This window comes from Canis lupus, chromosome 4 (assembly GCF_048164855.1).
Source record: "Canis lupus baileyi chromosome 4, mCanLup2.hap1, whole genome shotgun sequence".
In the NCBI taxonomy this organism is placed as follows: Eukaryota; Metazoa; Chordata; class Mammalia; order Carnivora; family Canidae; genus Canis; species Canis lupus.
Window position 1 is genome coordinate 80,268,064 of NC_132841.1, and position 18,896 is coordinate 80,286,959.

At 36.8% G+C, this 18,896-nt stretch overlaps 1 long non-coding RNA gene and 1 pseudogene across 3 annotated transcripts in view; both read right to left on the reverse strand.

Annotated features, from left to right (window-relative positions):
• Positions 1 to 18,896, reverse strand: part of LOC140632717 (uncharacterized) — a 341,247-nt gene that overhangs the window by 69,779 nt on the left and 252,572 nt on the right. The gene's annotated exons all lie outside the window — the stretch shown is intronic.
• Positions 1,052 to 2,009, reverse strand: LOC140631636 (MICOS complex subunit MIC26 pseudogene; annotated as a pseudogene).

Genomic DNA, 18,896 nt, shown 5'->3' on the forward strand with positions numbered 1-18,896 from the left:
TTGGGTAAATACCAAGGAGTGCAATTGCCAAATAAAATGGTAAAGGTATGTTTAGTTTTGTAAGAAATTTGCCAAAATGTTTTCCAAAGTGCCTGTACCATTTTGCATCCCAATCAGTAATGAATGAGCGTTCCTGGTGCTTCACATCCTCCCTAGCATTTGGTGTTAGTGTTCTAGATTTTGGGCATTCTAACAGGTATACAGTAGTAGCTCACTGTTTTTGCTTTATCCTGATGACATATGAAGAGCATCTTTTCAAATGCTTATTTGGCAGCTGAATATCTTCTTTGGTGAAGTGTCTTTTAAGGTCGTTAGTCCACATTTTAATCAGGGTGTTTTCTTATTGTTGAGTTTTAAAGGTTCTTTGCATATTTGGGATAGCATTCCTTTTTCAGATGTGTACTTTGTCAATATTTTCTGTGTCTTTTTTTTTTTTTTGTAATTTTCTTGGCATCTTCTTTCATAGAATAGACATTTTAAATTTTTACAAAGTCCAGCTTCTCAATTATTTCTATCATGGATATTTCTTTGATGTCATATTTAATAAAACAATCATCATTCTCAAGGTCATGTAGGTTTTCTCCTATGTCATGTCATCTGCAAACAAATAGAGTTACATTTCTTACCAATCTGTATAGCTTGTATTTCTTCTTATTGACTTACTGCATCAATTAGACCTTCTAGAGTACAATGATGAAAGAAGAATTGCGAGGAATATTCTTGCCTTGTTCAGGATCACGGAGAGAAAGCTTCTAGTTTCTCATGATTAAGCAGAGTGTTAGTTGTAAATGTTTTATATATATTCTTTCTCAAGTTGAGGAAGTTCCCTCTATATTTTTTTTGTGGTATTATTTTTATTAATAAAACTTAAAGTTGTAGAAATAAAAGTTAAAACAGAGATAAAATGCTTTATAACTAACACCATTTTAATATGTCAGGTTTATATTTCTTTTCTTTTAATTCAGAGTTTTAATTATGTATATAAATAGCAACATGAGAACCAGGAGTTCTAATGCTGGACATTATCTCTAGTTGAAAGGATTTCCGATTAGTCCATTTGTAGTATGGCATCACCCAAGATAACAAAGAAGCCTAGTATGGTTTTTCCTGAAGAAGAAAGCCAATTTACTACATTCAGTACTGACTTCTCTACTGTTTTTCTGTAGAAAATGCATGGAGTTTCCAATGTTTACCTATAACTGATTAAAATGGGCAGAGCATGGAACATTCTACTCATTTCCAGGTGAATTCTTCACATTTCCTGGCTTTTGAAAGTTCTCCTTCCACTAATCTTCTACGACTATGTACCCTTGTAAACCCCAGTCATATAATTTCTCCCAACTGACCTGGACAAATACGATGGCTTGTTGTGGATAATAAAGAGAGGCAGCTAGTCCCATGAACCCAGGTGGATACACCAGCTTCTTTATTTTTGACCCTCTAGCCAAAAGAAGTCCAACAATACCAGCAAAACCAGTCTTGGAAAAAATCCAGGAGATGTATTTTGGAGATATTCATAGCTGTCCAACCCCCACTGAACCAAGCTCTGCATCTTGGGCTTTGTTTGTGAGTACTTTTCCTGATACCAACTTGTATATGGCTCGCAATAATGTCGGAGATGTGAAATGCTTTCTTCAAGCTGGGTCCTTGGCTTCTCCACATATTTAGATTGACCCTCAGGAACCAAGTAGAGTGAAAGCTCATTAACCTTCACAGAAGTTTTGTGAGGTGAGTCCCTTTTAGGTGACGCATAGACTTTCAAGGTAAGCAGACTCAGGCTGGCTGGCCCCACAGACCTCCGAATTACCTTGAACATGTTGCTGGCAGAGACGGCTCCGGCGGGAATATGTCAGGTTTATATTTCAAAGTTTTAATTATGTATTAATACTCTTGAATTTTCACTGTTCATGCTGTATTTCATTTCTACCTCAGTAATTATGGGATATTATCTATCATATATATGTGTCTCAGTCTCCCATATAATGTGTCTCAGTCTCCCATATAATGTCAGTCTCTTTCCTCTTACTTAAATCCACTTAAATTCAACTGTTTTTAAACCAGATTATACAAATGTTCAACCAGAAAGGAAAAGAAGTTATAGAAAGCATAACTATAACTTAACTGATAATTTTATAAAAGTAAGAGAAGTTAAGGAAAGCAATTTTAATAAATTAAGTTGAAGAAAATAATATATATCTTCCAATCTATATTATTTATCATGTGCATTCTCTTATTTCTTAAGACCCCTTCAGATGACTTCTAACTAAAAGTTATGTATTTAAAATACTTTCAAACAAAGCTTTTTATCATGGAATAAAATTTCTTCTCCAAATAGATTACTATTTTCTGTAATCATACTGTTTTGTTAGTAATTTCAAGTGTGAGTTTTTCTAGTATTTTATACAAAATTAGAATTGGAAAAGCAGGGGAGCTGAGATGATGTATACTAGGAGGACCCTACATTCATCTAGTCCGTATAACACAACCAGTTAACTATCATTCTGAATACCCATAAAATCGCCCTGAGGACTGATAGAACAAACTGCACAACTAGAGGGACAGAAGAGGCCACATTACAAAAGGTAGGAAATGTGGAGATGTGGTTTAGAGGACAAATAGACTCTGGGTGTGTGGAGGGGAGGAAGCCCTGATCCCAGACAAAGGCAAGAGAGAGTGGAAAGCACACAGAAATGCATAAGAAGAACACTTGCCCAAAGCCATTTGCTAGGAAAACTAGAGAGGCTGATTTTTCTGAGTTTTCACAAGGAACAAGGCTCAAAGACTGGAGGTTTTTTTTTTTTGTTGTTTTTTTTTAATTTTTTTGTAACTTTTTATTTATTTATTTATTTTTTAATTTCTTTTTATTGGAGTTCAATTTGCCAACATATAGCATAACACCCAGTCCTCATCCCATCAAGTGTCCCCCTCAGTGCCCATCACCCAGTCACCCCCACCCCCTGTCCACCTCCCCTTCCACCACCCCTTGTTCGTTTCCCAGAGTTAGGAGTCTCTCATGTTCTGTCTCCCTCACTGATATTTTCACTCATTTTCTCTCTTTTCCCCTTTATTCCCTTTCACTATTTTTTATATTCCCCAAATGAATGAGACCATATAATGTTTGTCCTTCTCCGACTGACTTATTTCACTCAGCATAATACCCTCCAGTTCCATCCACGTTGAAGCAAATGGTGGGTATTTGTCATTTCTAATAGCTGAGGAATATTCCATTGTATACATAAACCACATCTTCTTTACCCATTCATCTTTCGATGGACACCGAGGCTCCTTCCACAGTGTGGCTATTGTGGCCATTGCTGCTATAAACATCGGGGTGCAGGTGTCCCGGGGTTTCACTGCATCTGTATCTTTGGGGTAAATCCCCAGCAGTGCAAGATGGTGGAAGAGGAAGACGAGAGTTTTAAAGGTGGACAGGGCTTGGCTGGGTTAGAGCCCCGAGGACACTGCCCTACTTCTATAGAGAACGCAGGCAAGCGACACTGGGACCGAGGGTGTGACCTGAGGAGAGCCTAAGGCTTCCAAGGGAAACATCATTCACTTTTCTTGGGGCACATCTGTGAGAGTTGGCAATTTGCAGATACCTCTCCCCCGACAAAAGAGCCAGTGGGTGCCATTTCCTCGCCTGCTCCTTGGCATAGGTGCAGAACCATCTACCCACAGTGGCTAGTCCAGACACAGGCTACCCAGCCAGGTTATACTTACATTATTATTACAATTACTTTCAAGTGAAAAAATTCTACCAAGGTATTTCCAATTGTAGGTGTCATTGTTTATTGTTTGATCTTTGCACTAAATACTGTGGCTTAGTTTACTGAATTCAACATCAATCTCGGTTAATTCTTGTATTATATATCTAGTGAATCATGTCTCTATTTCATTCTAGATAAATCCCACCCATTGGTGTTTTTAATATTGTCTCTTCTCATCTTTTCCATTGTCTTCTGCTTTCTTTTCAGATGTATTTTTTTTCTTTTTACCTTCTGTCCTCCATACCTCCTAATTTCTTTTCTATTTCCAATCTCCCTTACTCCATGTGTTACGATTGATTCCCTTTCCATACTCAAATTCATTAAATCTCCAGTCAAATGGAGATTTGATCTTTTAGCCTTTGTCATACTATGTTCAAGATTTCTGCTTTATACATCACTACTTGTGGTTCCCTTATATTTTTTTTTGAGCATTAAATTTTTATTTGTTAGAGAACTACTCATATAGTTAGATAATAGCACTCTTGGTCTGAATTATCCATTTTGTTAACTTTGCCTAGTTGCCTGTATGTGTTGAAAAATTCCTGTTTGAGTGCTCATTGTGAATGACTGAATTTCTTTTCCTTTTTCTCTTAATGTTTAAATGTATAGCTCTGCAGTGACTCAGCTCACCCATAGACTCAGAGTTTATAGATTATAATTAAAATTTATATTGTTGGTTCTGATATATTGGTCTATGAATAATTTACAGTTCTCACATCTGGGTCAAAATATGACAGACTCTTTCCTGGTTAACTGGAGGACTGGTTTCCTCCCAATTGCTTATCTAGTGTGATGAAAATTTTAGCTTGCTGAAGAGCCTAAAGTCAAGTTGTCTAGCTTTACTCAGGGAATATTTTGTCTGGTGACTTAAATTTTCTGCTTGGTTTCCAGTGCAAAAAAAATCTGTTTGCATTCTTGTTGATAAAAAAATTTAACATTATTTACATGCTATTCTTCAGGTTTTAAAAATTATCCATTGTATCTTGTATTTATGATGCATAAATGGAAAGACTCCCACATGTATTTTTTCTGACATTTTAAAAAATTTCTAAATTTCATTCAAGTATACCAAGTTTACCATGTGTTTAGAATTCACTAAGATATATTTATACATTTTCACCTTTTCCATTAAAAAGTATTATCACTTTAGGTACTCAAAAGTTATATAATTTTATATAACTTATTCATAGATGTCATAAAGCCTTCTAGTGGCTGCACATTCATCACTCTATCATTTAGCAATTCCTTATTACAATAAATATCTTAACAAATATCAACACCATAAATAAGTTGACTTCAGACAAATGGTATTACAATTTTAAATTTTGGGGATCAGTCTGGTTGTGTTTATGGCTTCACAATTATACCATATTCCTTTCCTAATGTAGTATCAATTTGCACTTGGCTGAATTTCAATATTCTGTTTATAGATTTTCTGGAAAGTTGCTACTAAATTATCCCAAGCTTAAAAGTAATATGATATTTTTATTTGCCCTTCTATTCAAAACCAAGATATTGAGAACACTGTCTCAATATCATTTACTCAGTTCTTTATGTTAACATGCCAACATTTTTTCTTTTCTTATAATTTATGTTAAAAATGATGCATGGCCTATAGTAATTGGTATAATCTCTCTTTTCTAGTATTTAAAAATAATTTATAATAATTATTTCTTTTAAAAACTTCCTGCCACATTAGAGATCTGTAATTTTCCAGGTTGACTCACACAGTTCAGTATATGTAATAGGCATAGAAAAAACACTGAAATCATACAAACAACACAAGTATAAAAGTGACACCTACACATACATTTCTTACTTTATTTCACACAGTTTGAACTTACGGGGTCGGGACTAATATTTGACCTGTTTTAACAGATAAGAAAATTGTAGGTGTGAGAGGTAAAGATTTGCTCACAATTTAAAGCAAATAAGTTACTAAGTCATTAAAAGAACTCAAATCTTTTGGCGAAAATTCAATTAGTATTCTTTCCATAACTGTACAGTCTCTGTTAAAATGAGTGCAATCTTAGCAGACACCTTGGAATTTGTTATTTGTCTTACTTATTTGACTCTCTCCAAGATTCTATCTACTCTCCCGAAGTTTATGATTGAATGTTGACTCTTCTGATTTATGATATGGGCGTATTGTGATAACTAGTAGTTTCTTGACTTTGAAATTACTAATGCTCAAAGTTCCATTTTTTGGAAACCTTAGTGAAAAATAAAATGTCAACTAATCTTTCTGTCTATGCAAGCAGTTTTGTGGAAGAATGTTCACTCATTCATCATTCACTCTAAAAACATTTTTGAATGCCTTGTGTTTGCCAGGTAGTATGTTCAATGGCTGGGGATACAGAGATGAGATGCAAGAGTTCTTGCTTCATGGAAAGTAATTTTTATGGTCAATATAACTATATCAATATGTATGGAATAATGTAACTAAATAATACCAGTATATACAGTAAAGGTAATGGTAGACTAATATACAGGGCACATTGGGATTATAGGATAGTTGATATGCAAGAATTCCTACAAATATCAGAGATGTAGGATGTTCTATAAAATTGAAGTGAGACTCGCATTGAAAATACAAATGTGCCTCACAGACAAGGACAGGAATTTCACTTGGTCCCAGCAATATATACGTGATATACACTGAAAGAGAATCATATATTCTGAGAACTACACACAGTTCTTTATCTTGATTCAACAACATTGTTCAGAACAGGGTAGTTGAAAATAATATTTTGTGGCTAATGGATTTAACATCCTACCCAGGTATACATGTTTACCAAAGTATGTTCCTCTCCAGTTCAGTAGGATGATGAGAGATATGGCATGAATAAAAATATCCCTTGTTTGGGCAGCTCTGGTGGCCTGGCGGTTTAGCGCCACCTTCAACCCAGGGCGTGATCCTGGAGACCCAGGATCAAGTCCCACGTCAGGGTCCCTGCATGGAGTCTGCTTCTCCCTCTGCCTGTGTCTCTGCCAATCTCTCTCTCTCTCTCTCTTTCTCTCTGTGTGTGTCTCTCATGAATAAATAAATAAAATCTTTAAAAAAATATATCCCTTGTTCAAATACGTTTGGATCAAAACTTAAAACAGATTCATTTAGTAAGACCCTCTCATATTGATACATATGTTGAATCTCAAAGAGGAAGTGTTTCTCATACTTAGCCAGAGATTTAATTTTTACAAAATAGTGGAATGAATAACACATGCATCCCCACAGCTGCCCTCTTACTCAGGCTTGCACCCTCACACACTCATGTTTATTCATGTTCAGGCACATTCACACTCACTGGGTAAGAATCGCAACTTTCCCTGCCCCCGCCACCACATACACACAGATATTTCTTCTTTCTCTGCCTCTCTCACTCTCCACCATCTCTCTCTCTTCCTCCCTCTCAGCCCTACAGCCAAACAACATACAGAAATATCCAAAATTCACACTTTTAAACTCTTCTCACAAAACTTATAATTTGTATATTAGAAAAATGTTTTGAGTTTCACATTATTATATAATCTGTAAACGTTTCAAGTTATTATATAATCTGTAAACTTACATTAACTGATAACACTTGAAATTAGTAAAATGCATGTCATGCCATACAGAAGCACATCAGGTTTTAATGTTTTCTTTTTATATTGAACTATATAATCTAATACTAATAAAGTATTCATGCATAATAAATTTTGGTGAAAATGTAACAATAATTTTCATTAGGAAATATTAACTGGACTTTACCCTAAGGTTTTTCTAAGAAGAGATTGTTTACTCTGGTGCTATTTCTTCAGTTTATCATTTACGAAGGCAAAACACTCTCCATCTACATATATATAGATTCCTGTTCAACAACAAAGTAAGTAAAATAAAGCTTTTAAACAGTATGTTTAAATTTTGGCTGACTAGGAACTGGTAATATATTCCATTTTGCTCTTTTAGTATTTAAGTTGCTGCAAAACTGTATAAATCTTCCTCTATTTTATCTTCCACTATAAAAGAACCACTTGCTATAACTGAGAATTGCTTGTGCTGTAGAATATAGTAAAATATTAAATATTTTATAAGTTCTTTAATATTGAAATGTATTAATTTATAAACCTGAAATACTTCAGAATCATTATGACATACTTTACACTTAAACTTAAATAACATTTATTTACATTTTCTGCTTATAAAAACAATATATGCTAGGCACGGAGGAACTGTAATCCCGAGAAATATATAATAAAAGCCAACTATATTACTATCTTCCAGGGGTATTTACTATTGAAGTTTGATGTTTGTTATTAGTTATCTTCCTACGCCTACACACACACACACATACACACACACGTTAAACACTTTACATACATTTTTAGAATACTGTGTGTCACATAATATATATGGTTATCATTTTCTGAGGTTGTTAATTTTTTTTACATACATTTTTTAGAATACTGTGTGTCACAATATATATGGTCATCATTTTCTGAGGTTATTATTTTTTTTTCTAAAATACAGATTCAACGTAATTTTTTCTGGCAATGTCAAAGGTCTGTGCACAATGATAGAAATACTCAAACTCCTGTTCTTGAGAGAACGGCTAAATTTTAGCAGATCAAGTTTGGCTCTAGGATTACCGCTGAACATGCTGGTACGCAGAACATGGGGTTAGCTGTTAAATGTTAAAATAAAATCAATCATCAAATGCTAAAGTAAAAGAAATAGCTTGGCAATGTATGGAAAGGAGGAACACCTAAGGATTTTAGGGGGAACACGCCACTGTATTTTTACCTCCATTTTAGCTTCTTTCAAAAAAAAAGTTTAACTGATAAACACCAAAATATTCTTTGGACTATTTTTTTTCTCCATTAACTTAAGCCTGGTTATCCTCTTTTTCTGTTTTTCTTTTCCTGTAATTAGGTGAATAATTCAGAGTAGAAGTACTCTTTGCACCTGGAAGATTGAGATTCAGAGAGGAATACATAGAAAAACACAGAAAGATTCCTCCTGGCTTAAACTATGATCTCCACATTTTCGTTTACCAGGTAGATGTACAATGGTTACTTGTCCCTTAATTTATCAATGTAAAATGCAGAAGTTGCTAACCCTTGTTAACGATTCTTTGTACACAGTCATCTTCATGAACATTGATAGAGAAAAATATTCACCAAAAGTCTATCCCAAATTGGTAATGACCAACTCTTTGATACCTTGAGGTACAGAAAAATAAAAGGCCTAAGAATTATCTTTAGACTCAAATAGGTGAATTATCCATAAAATAATAACACTATGAATATTACATAATCACATTCACAACACAGAGGAAGCAACTGTATAAAATCCATTTGGATGTGCTAAAAGTGTCCCTATGGGCAATTGCTATGTTCCATCTTTGTCATTATTTTCAGAATTATATTAGACATAATTGATGCATGAACTGGCCATATCATCTGTTAAGTTAGAAAAAATTTCCCTAGTGGTTATTTCTTTAATATCCTATCAAATCTATTCCTGTTGTTAAAGGTTGTCTCATGAGAATTTTAGAAAATATCCATGAAATTATCTGATGCTACTAGGCTTTTCCAGGTGGTATCCTCATGGATTTTACAACCCAATCATTTCCAGTATTTTCTTCAAATTGGGACAGATACTATGCATATATGTTGAGATATTTGAAATTCTCTACAGATTTCTTCCACTGTTTTATACGATACCCTTTTAATAAGGGCTTTATCGAAGCAGTCTTGGCTGCATGATGATCTGTGCAAGGTGAAAAATGTCAGATGTTTTTATTTAATAAGAACTGATGTGATACCTTTATAAACACAAATGATTTTATAAAATCTGAAGATGATATGCTTACTTTATCCCAGCTAGCAACTGTGCTGAGGCAAGGAGAATATGTTTTGGCACTCGGATAAAGGGACAGGTTATGATGAGCAATGGGTTCTTGACGTATGCTATGTTGTTGAGTTAATGTTCCTAAAACAAGACCTAAATATTCATACACATAAAATATAGTTAAATAATAATTGAGGACAACCTAATCTGAAAGATGATAAATTCTGCTCCAAATTTATACTTACAATCATAGATTCTTTTTTTTTTTAAGATTTTATTTATTTATTCATGAGACACACAGAGAGAGAGACAGACACACACACACAGAGGGAGAAGAGGGTCCACGCAGGGAGCCCGATGTGGGACTCAATCCCGGGATTCTTGGATCATACCCCGGGGTTAAGGCAGGCGCCAAACTGCTGAGCCACCCAGGGATCCCAATCATAGATTCTTTTCAGTAGGGGTTCTCTAATTCATATTTAATTACTGGGTTATTTTTTAAGACATTCACAATGTATGGATATAAATATCAAGGTCAGTTTGAACTTGTGAGGACACAAAAATCTGAACTTCTATTAACAGTCTTCCTGCAGGACATTTTATGGCCATTCCATTTGTAAATTAATTCACTATTAAACCTACAGAGTTGTGTCACAGAAAATAAAGGAGTATTTTTCAGTAGCGGTCTTGAATATACTTAAGGACATGTGAAAGAACTTAGTATTGGCAAACATTCCCACTTCACCAGTGGTTTTAGCATTTTAGACACTGATGTAGTAATGGCAGGGTAGAAGAGCAATTATGCCAAAGATAAAGCTGTATTTTGTGCATCTATTTTTATGGAAATTTTTCTTTGGGAATTTAGAATATGTATACAAAATTGTTAAGGGCCAAGATCTCCTACAGAGTGGCATTATTTTACAAATTTTTAACATCTGTCTTCCTGTTTCTTAATAGTGAACATTAGCTTTGCCAATGACCTTTCTTCTTGTAATCTCTACAGGTGTCTGCTTGTAGTCTCTATAGGTGTCCATATCCAGAGATTTCTAGTTTTTAGAGGACAGCAGAGAAATCAATCCACTGTTCTTTCAGAGAAGAGTAAGTAATTTTACTTGAAGTGTCAAGTTTGCTTTTTTCTTTTTCTTTTTTTTTTTTTTTTACCTTTTAGTGCTTATCACTCAATGAAGATCTTCTCACTTAGTAATTACCTACTCTAATTTAATTTTCCAATTGAATCTCCTTTTCAGATCTGAGCCCATTTACAAAAACAAAACAAAACCAACCAACCAAACAAAAAAACAGTGTTTCCTTACTTTGGATATTGGATATTTAGAGCATTATTTGAAATATTCCTGGGTTAGCTTCCCTGAAGGTTGCTCTTACCTTCCCCAGAATTTTGAATCTTTTCTAATCTGTCCTTAAGGAAAACTCCTGAAACAGTTTATGTAGATCATTTAGTTTCAAGGTTTTGGTTTGGGTTTGGGTTTTCTTTCTTTTCTTTCTTTCTTTCTTTCTTTCTTTCTTTCTTTCTTTCTTTCTTTCTGGCCTTCTTTCAAGGCCAAAACTATTTGTATAAAAACCCTAAAGTAACAAAACTCAATAAAGACAGCTCAGTTAAATAATTCAGAGCTGAGATTGCTATTGAAACATTTATTGGGTAGTAAGAAAATCTGAATTTGGGCCAAGGTACTTAGTGATCATGTCTGCATGTCCAAAGTTTCTACAGAATGCTTCCAAGTGATAGTCTTCAAAGTAATCTTGATGGAAGCTTCAATTATTGAAGATCCAGTATCAGAAACAAAAAAAAAATGTGCTTATAAATTGCCAATGAAGGAACATACGGTTTTAAAACACTATCTGAGAAAAGTATCTTTTTGTTTTACTTAGGGTTAAAAGAAATGTATAGGTCAAGTACTTCCTTTCAGAAGAGTGGGGCTGCCTGACGACAATTACTCATGAAAAGTTTTGATTGATTATGGTTTAAATTGATTATTTACAGGTTTAAAACTAGTCTCAGTGATTGCAAGTTGTTATGTTTAAAGAACAACTTATCCTCTCCTTTTAAGAACCCGTAAGAACATCTATGGGTTCTAAGACTATGAAGCGAATTAGAGATGGCACTATAATGGTCAATTACAGATAGCCACAGAATTATTTTGATTATTGTAATTTATTGAAATTTATAAAATTAATAAAAAAGTTAAATCACATATAGCTATCGCTAGAGTGATTGAGTCCTTCACTCCTCCACATGGATGTTAGGGGTAAATGACCAAAGACCCTTTCAAGAAGGTTCAGTCAGAAAACGACTTGATAGTTGTGTGTATGCACATGTGCATATTCATGTTCTGAATATTGTACAAGAACACTGTGATTTACATTATATTACATGATGTCTGACCACAGACTGCCTTGACTATCTTTGCCCAGGAATTTGTGGGATACCTTGCTTAGTCGTATTATAACTAATGAGGAAATTAAAACTCTATTCTTATTCAGTGCATCCTTACCTAAGAAGATTAAGCTGGTAATTCACTCTACCATTTAAAACACACTCTGCTCTAGGTTCTCTGTCTCAGTAAAATGAACCACAACACATAATCAGGCCAAAAGAAGTAGCAAAACCAGGGCTCCTCGATTTTCTTATATTTCAAATTATACACAAGTCCTGATGGTTCGGCTTTCAAATAACGTTCATCATTTCCATCACTGCCACACTCCCTTGCCTAGTCCACTGGAACAGTTTCCTGTTTCTCACTATCCATCTGCTTCCTGTTCCCCACTGTGTTCTTATTCAGCATCCACTTATTTTTTAACGTAAATCTAATTTGTCACTCTTCTAGTCAAATCTCCAATGGTCCCTTTAGCAATTCCACTTAGAATACAATTAAAAGCAATTCCAGCTAATAGCAATTTCTCCATTCTTATCTCCTGCTACTCCCTCATTTCACTCCTTGTACACACCACTTTAACTATCAACACAAAGTCTACACTTGCCAGTTTCTCAGAAATATGCATCTCAATAGATCTACAGGGCTTACTTCATTTTATTCATGTCTTTTTAAAGCCACCAACATAAAAGAGTCATTCCTATATACTCTATTCCCCCATCTTGTTTTCCTTTTTAAAATATTACTACCATATATTTATTTGAAGATTTTAATTATTCATGAGAGACAGAGAGAGAGAGAATGAGAGAGAGAGAGAGAGAGAGAGAGAGGTAGAGACACAGGCAGAGGGAGAAGCAGACTCCTTGCAGGGAGCCCCACGTGGAACTTGATCCTGGGTCTCCAGGATCAGGCCCTGGGCTGAAGGCGGTGCTAAACCACTGAGCCACCCAGGCTGCCTTTATATTTATTGTTTTTATTAATTCTATGTCTCATTAAAGAAGTTTTTTCCTTTTGTATTGTTGCATCCTCAGAACAAGTCAAAATTAGACATGCAGTAACTCTTTAATAATGCATTGTGTGAACTAAAGTAAGCATTGATCACTGAATAGCTTATTCTAGGTCTTCAAGTGGAAGACAGTACAGAGTTTAGATATGTGCTGTCCCTTCTTTCTGCTACAACACCCATTAAATAGAACTCTAGCTCTTTATTTCAAAGGGTTGGTGTTGAGCACACACATCAAGCTGAATCATGGAAACGAACCAAGAAGGGTCTTAATGAACTGATGTAAAATCCATTCTGAAACCACATTCTGCTAATAGGGATTTTTCTATCCATCTGCTTGAGTCATTTATACTCTCTGATGAACAAAAAACAAACAAACAAACAAACAAACAAAATAGAGCTTGAAAGTCCTGAATACATTCTCCTAATAAATAATTTTTCAAACTCAGGTATAATGCTAGTCACTGGTGAGCAATCGTGGTAAACTTCTACTTCAATTGTGCGAGCACATTTAGTTCCACAATAACTACTTAAGTTATTTTTCCTCAGCTAAGGAACTGTATGCAAATGAAGAACAAATAAAGATAAAAATATAAAAAGTTGGCATTTTTGCTTAGCTTTTAGTTCAAAACATTTATATTAATCCTGTATCTTTACTCTTCAATTATTCATGGGAAAACACCAAATACTTAGATTGTTTTGTTAAAAAATAAACAGGCATCCTTTGGGGATGCAAACTGTGTCTTTTGCCATTACTTTCAAAGAGCAATATTTTTTTAAAAGACTTTTTTTGGCATGCAGAAACTTTAGCATACATTCCCAGATTAATGTTGTTCACTCACTGGAAGGTAATTGTGATTTCTGTTTAAGCTATTATTAAAATAAATATCCAACAGCCTAAAAATCATTCAAACTAGCTTCACAATAAAATTCCTTCAAAAATCAAAATAAGGAAGTGAATAAAAATTCAGTTGACTTCAACAGGATTATAATTATTTTCCTTTTGCCAGCTCCAACTGTATCTAATCATTTCCCCCCCCCTTTTTTTTTAAATTTTCCCTTTTATAAGTGTCTAGGTACTCTTTCATTTCAAGGATAATTACATTTTTTTTTGCCTTTGATATATGGCTTGCAAAAAATTTTCTTCTATACTGTAGACTGACTTTTCGTTTTCCTGTTTCTTTTTGTGTGCATGATCTTCTAAGTTTGATGCCATCACATTTGTTGATTTTCTTTTGCTGTTTGTGCTTTTGGTGTTATTCAAAGAAAATCACTGCCAAGGCCAATGTTGGGGAGATTCTTTTTTTTTAAAGATTTTATTTATTTATTCATGAGAGACACACAGAGAGAGGCAGAGACATAGGCAGAGGGAGAAGCAGGTGCCATGCAGGGAGCTCGATGTGGGACTCCATCCCACGACTGGATCCTGGGACTCCAGGATCACGCCCTGGGCCCAAGACAGACAGACACTCAACCATTGAGCCACCCAGGCATCTTAGAGGAGATTCTTCCTTACATTTTTTTCTAGGAGTTTTACAGTATCAGTAAAATAATGAATGTTATTTCAATGTCTTTGATTCATTTTGACTTCTTTTTTGTGAGTGTTGTATGACAGGGATCTAATTTCATTGTTCTGCATATGTTTATCTAGTTTTCCCAATATCATTAACGCAAATTGATTTACCTACTATGGAAAACAATAAGGAGGTTCTCAAAAACCTAAACATAGATCGAACATATGACCCACCAGTTCACATCTGGGTATATACCCAAAGGAAGTAAAATCAGGATCTCAAAGAGATGCATGTACTCCCATGTTAACTGTATCATAATTCACGATAGCCAAGGTATGAAGTGTCCCTCAGCAGATGAATGGATAAAGAAGAATGGATAAAGAGTGGAATACGTGCACACATACACACACATACACACACACTGGAATACTAGTTAGCAACGAGAAAGGAGGACATTCTATCATTTGCAATAGCATGGATAGACCTTGGCATTTTATGCTAAGTAAGACAAATCAAACAGAAAAAATTTACTGTATGTTATCATTTGTATGTGAAATCTAGAACAGCCCAAGTCGTAGAAACAGTAAAATGATGGTTACAAGGGAGTGGAGGGCTAAGGGGTAGGTGGTTATAAGGGAATGGGGGAGTAGATGGTTAGGAGCAAAAAGGGGTTAGGGGGCTACCCTCATTTAAGGGTAAAACATTTACAATGAGTAGTAAATAAGCCTTAGAGATCTATTGCATAGTATAGTGAATGTAGACAACAATATTATAATCAACAAACTTGCTATGAGTCTAGAACTTAATTGTTCCAACTACTAAAAAATTGATAGTTATTAAATGTAATAAAGTTGCTAATTATTACTACAATGGAATTCATATTATAGTATATAAATGTAAGAAATTAACATGTATATGTTAAATTTATACAATTATATATTAAATATACTTCAATTAAAAAAGGTGATTAAGGTATCCCTGGGTGGCTCAGTGGTTTAGCGCCTGCCTTTGGCCCAGGGCATGAGTCCCGGGAACGAGTCCCACATCAGGTTCCTGCATGGAGCCTGCTTCTCCCTCTGCCTGTGTCTCTGCCTCTCTCACTCTCTGTGTCTATCATGAATAAATAAATAGAATCTTTAAAAAAATAAAATTAAAAAATTAAAAAAAAAATAAAAAGATAATTAAGCAGATGACAGGAAAGTATTTATGTACTGAAGTACGGACCACAGGAAGAATATATGTTTGTGAATAACTAGGTGGAAATAATCTCCAATCAAGTCATCATGATAATTTACATAAGGATTATTTATTAATATAAAATTTTAGGCAGTAGTCACCCACAATTTCTTGTTCAGAAAAATGGATCCAGAGGGGGAGGAGCAAGACGGCGGAAGAGCAGGGTCCCCAAATCACCTGTCTCCACCAAATTACCTAGAAAACCTTCAAATTATCCTGAAAATCTATGAATTCGGCCTGAGAATTAAAGAGAGACCAGCTGGAACGCTACAGTGAGAAGAGTTCGCGCTTCTATCAAGGTAGGAAGACGGGGAAAAAGAAGTAAAGAAACAAAGTCCTCCAAGGGGGAGGGGCCCCGCGAGGAGCCGGGCTGAGGCCGGGGCGAGTGTCCCCAGGACAGGAGAGCCCCGTCCCGGAGACGCAGGAGCTGCACCGACCTTCCCGGGCGGAAAGGGGCTCGTGGGGAGGTGGAGCAGGACCCGGGAGGGCGGGGAGGCCCTCGGGCTCCCGGGGACAGTAACAGCAACTGCGCCCCGGGAGAGTGCGCCGAGCTCCCTAAGGGCTGCAGCGCGCACGGCGGGACCCGGCGGGACCCGGAGCAGCTGAAGGGGCTCGGGCGGCGGCTCCGCGGAGGGGGCTGCGCGGTCCCGGGAGCAGCTCGGGGGGGCTCGGGCAGAGGAAGAGGCTCCGTGCGGAGGGGGCTGCGCGGTTCCAGGAGCAGCTCGGAGGGGCTCGGGGGCGGCTCCGCGTAGGGGGTTGCGCGGCCCGGGAGCGCGAATCCAACAGCGCAGGCCCCGGAGCACAGGGCGCCGGGACACAGCCCAGGATCCGGCCTCCCCCGGGACAGGCAGAGGCCGGGAGGGCCCAGGACAGCGAGGACGCTCCTGCCCCAGCTGAGCACATCAGCGGTCCCGCCCCGGAGCCTCCAGGCCCTGCAGACGGAGAGCTCCAGAGTTCCTGCCGGAGCTGAATCCAGGGCTCCAGAGCTGCCCCGCCACTGGGGCTGTTCCTCCTGCGGCCTCACGGGGTAAACAACCCCCACCGAGCCCTGCACCAGGCAGGGGCACAGCAGCTCCCCCAACTGCTAACACCTGAAAATCAGCACAACAGGCCCCTCCCCCAGAACACCAGCTGGACGGACAACTTCCAGGAGAAGCCAAGGGACTTAAAGAACACAGAATCAGAAGATACTCCCCCGTGGTTCTTTTTTGTTTTTGTTTTTGTTTTTGTTTTTTTGTTTTGTTTTGTTTTGTTTTGTTTTGTTTTGCTTTTTGATTTGTTTCCTTCCCCCACCTCCTTTTTTTCTCCGTTCTTTTTCTTTCTCTTTTTCTTCTTTTTTTTTTCCGTTTTTTTTCTTCCTTTTTTTTCTCTTTCTCTTTTCTTTCCTTCTTTCTCTCCTCTCTTTTTCTCCTTTTCCCAATACAACTTGCTTTTGGCCACTCTGCACTGAGCAAAATGACTAGAAGGAAAACCTCACCTCAAAAGAAACAATCAGAAACAGTCCTGTCTCCCACAGAGTTACAAAATCTGGATTACAATTCAATGTCAGAAAGCCAATTCAGAAGCACTATCATACAGCTACTGGTGGCTCTAGAAAAAAGCATAAAGGACTCAAGAGACTTCATGACTGCAGAATTTAGAGCTAATCAGGCAGAAAGTAAAAATCAATTGAATGAGATGCAATCCAAACTAGAAGTCCTAACGACGAGGGTTAACGAGGTGGAAGAACGAGTGAGTGACATAGAAGACAAGTTGATAGCAAAGAGGGAAACTGAGGAAAAAAGAGACAAACAATTAAAAGACCATGAAGATAGATTAAGGGAAATAAACGACAGCCTGAGGAAGAAAGACCTACGTTTAATTGCGGTTCCCGAGGGCGCCGAAAGGGACAGAGGGCCAGAATATGTATTTGAACAAATTCTAGCTGAAAACTTTCCTAATCTGGGAAGGGAAACAGGCATTCAGATCCAGGAAATAGATCCCCCCCTAAAATCAATAAAAACCGTTCAACACCTCGACATTTAATAGTGAAGCTTGCAAATTCCAAAGATAAAGAGAAGATCCTGAAAGCAGCAAGAGACAAGAAATCCCTGACTTTTATGGGGAGGAGTATTAGGGTAACAGCAGACCTCTCCACAGAGACCTGGCAGGCCAGAAAGGGCTGGCAGGATATATTCAGGGTCCTAAATGAGAAGAACATGCAACCAAGAATACTTTATCCAGCAAGGCTCTCATTCAAAATGGAAGGAGAGATAAAGAGCTTCCAAGACAGGCAGCAACTAAAAGAATATGTGACCTCCAAACCAGCTCTGCAAGAAATTTTAAGGGGGACTCTTAAAATTCCCCTTTAAGAAGAAGTTCAGTGGAACAGTCCACAAAAACAAGGACTGAATAGATATCATGATGACACTAAACTCATATCTCTCAATAGTAACTCTGAATGTGAACGGGCTTAATGACACCATCAAAAGGCGCAGGGTTTCAGACTGGATAAAAAAGCAGGACCCATCTATTTGCTGTCTATGAGAGACTCATTTTAGACAGAAGGACACCTACAGCCTGAAAATAAAAGGTTGGAGAACCATTTACCATTCGAATGGTCCTCAAAAGAAAGCAGGGGTAGCCATCCTTATATCAGATAAACTAAAATTTACCCCAAAGACTGTAGTGAGAGATGAAGAGGGACACTATATCATACTTAAAGGATCTATTCAACAAGAGGACTTAACAATTCTCAATATATATGCCCCGAATGTGGGAGCTGCCAAATATATAAATCAATTATTAACCAAAGTGAAGAAATACTTAGATAATAATACACTTATACTTGGTGACTTCAATCTAGCTCTTTCTATACTCGATAAGTCTTCTAAGCACAACATCTCCAAAGAAACGAGAGCTTTAAATGATACACTGGACCAGATGGATTTCACAGATATCTACAGAACTTTACATCCAAACTCAACTGAATACACATTCTTCTCAAGTGCACATGGAACTTTCTCCAGAATAGACCACATACTGGGTCACAAATCGGGTCTGAACCTATACCAAAAGATTGGGATTGTCCCCTGCATATTCTCAGACCATAATGCCTTGAAATTAGAACTAAATCACAACAAGAAGTTTGGAAGGACCTCAAACACGTGGAGG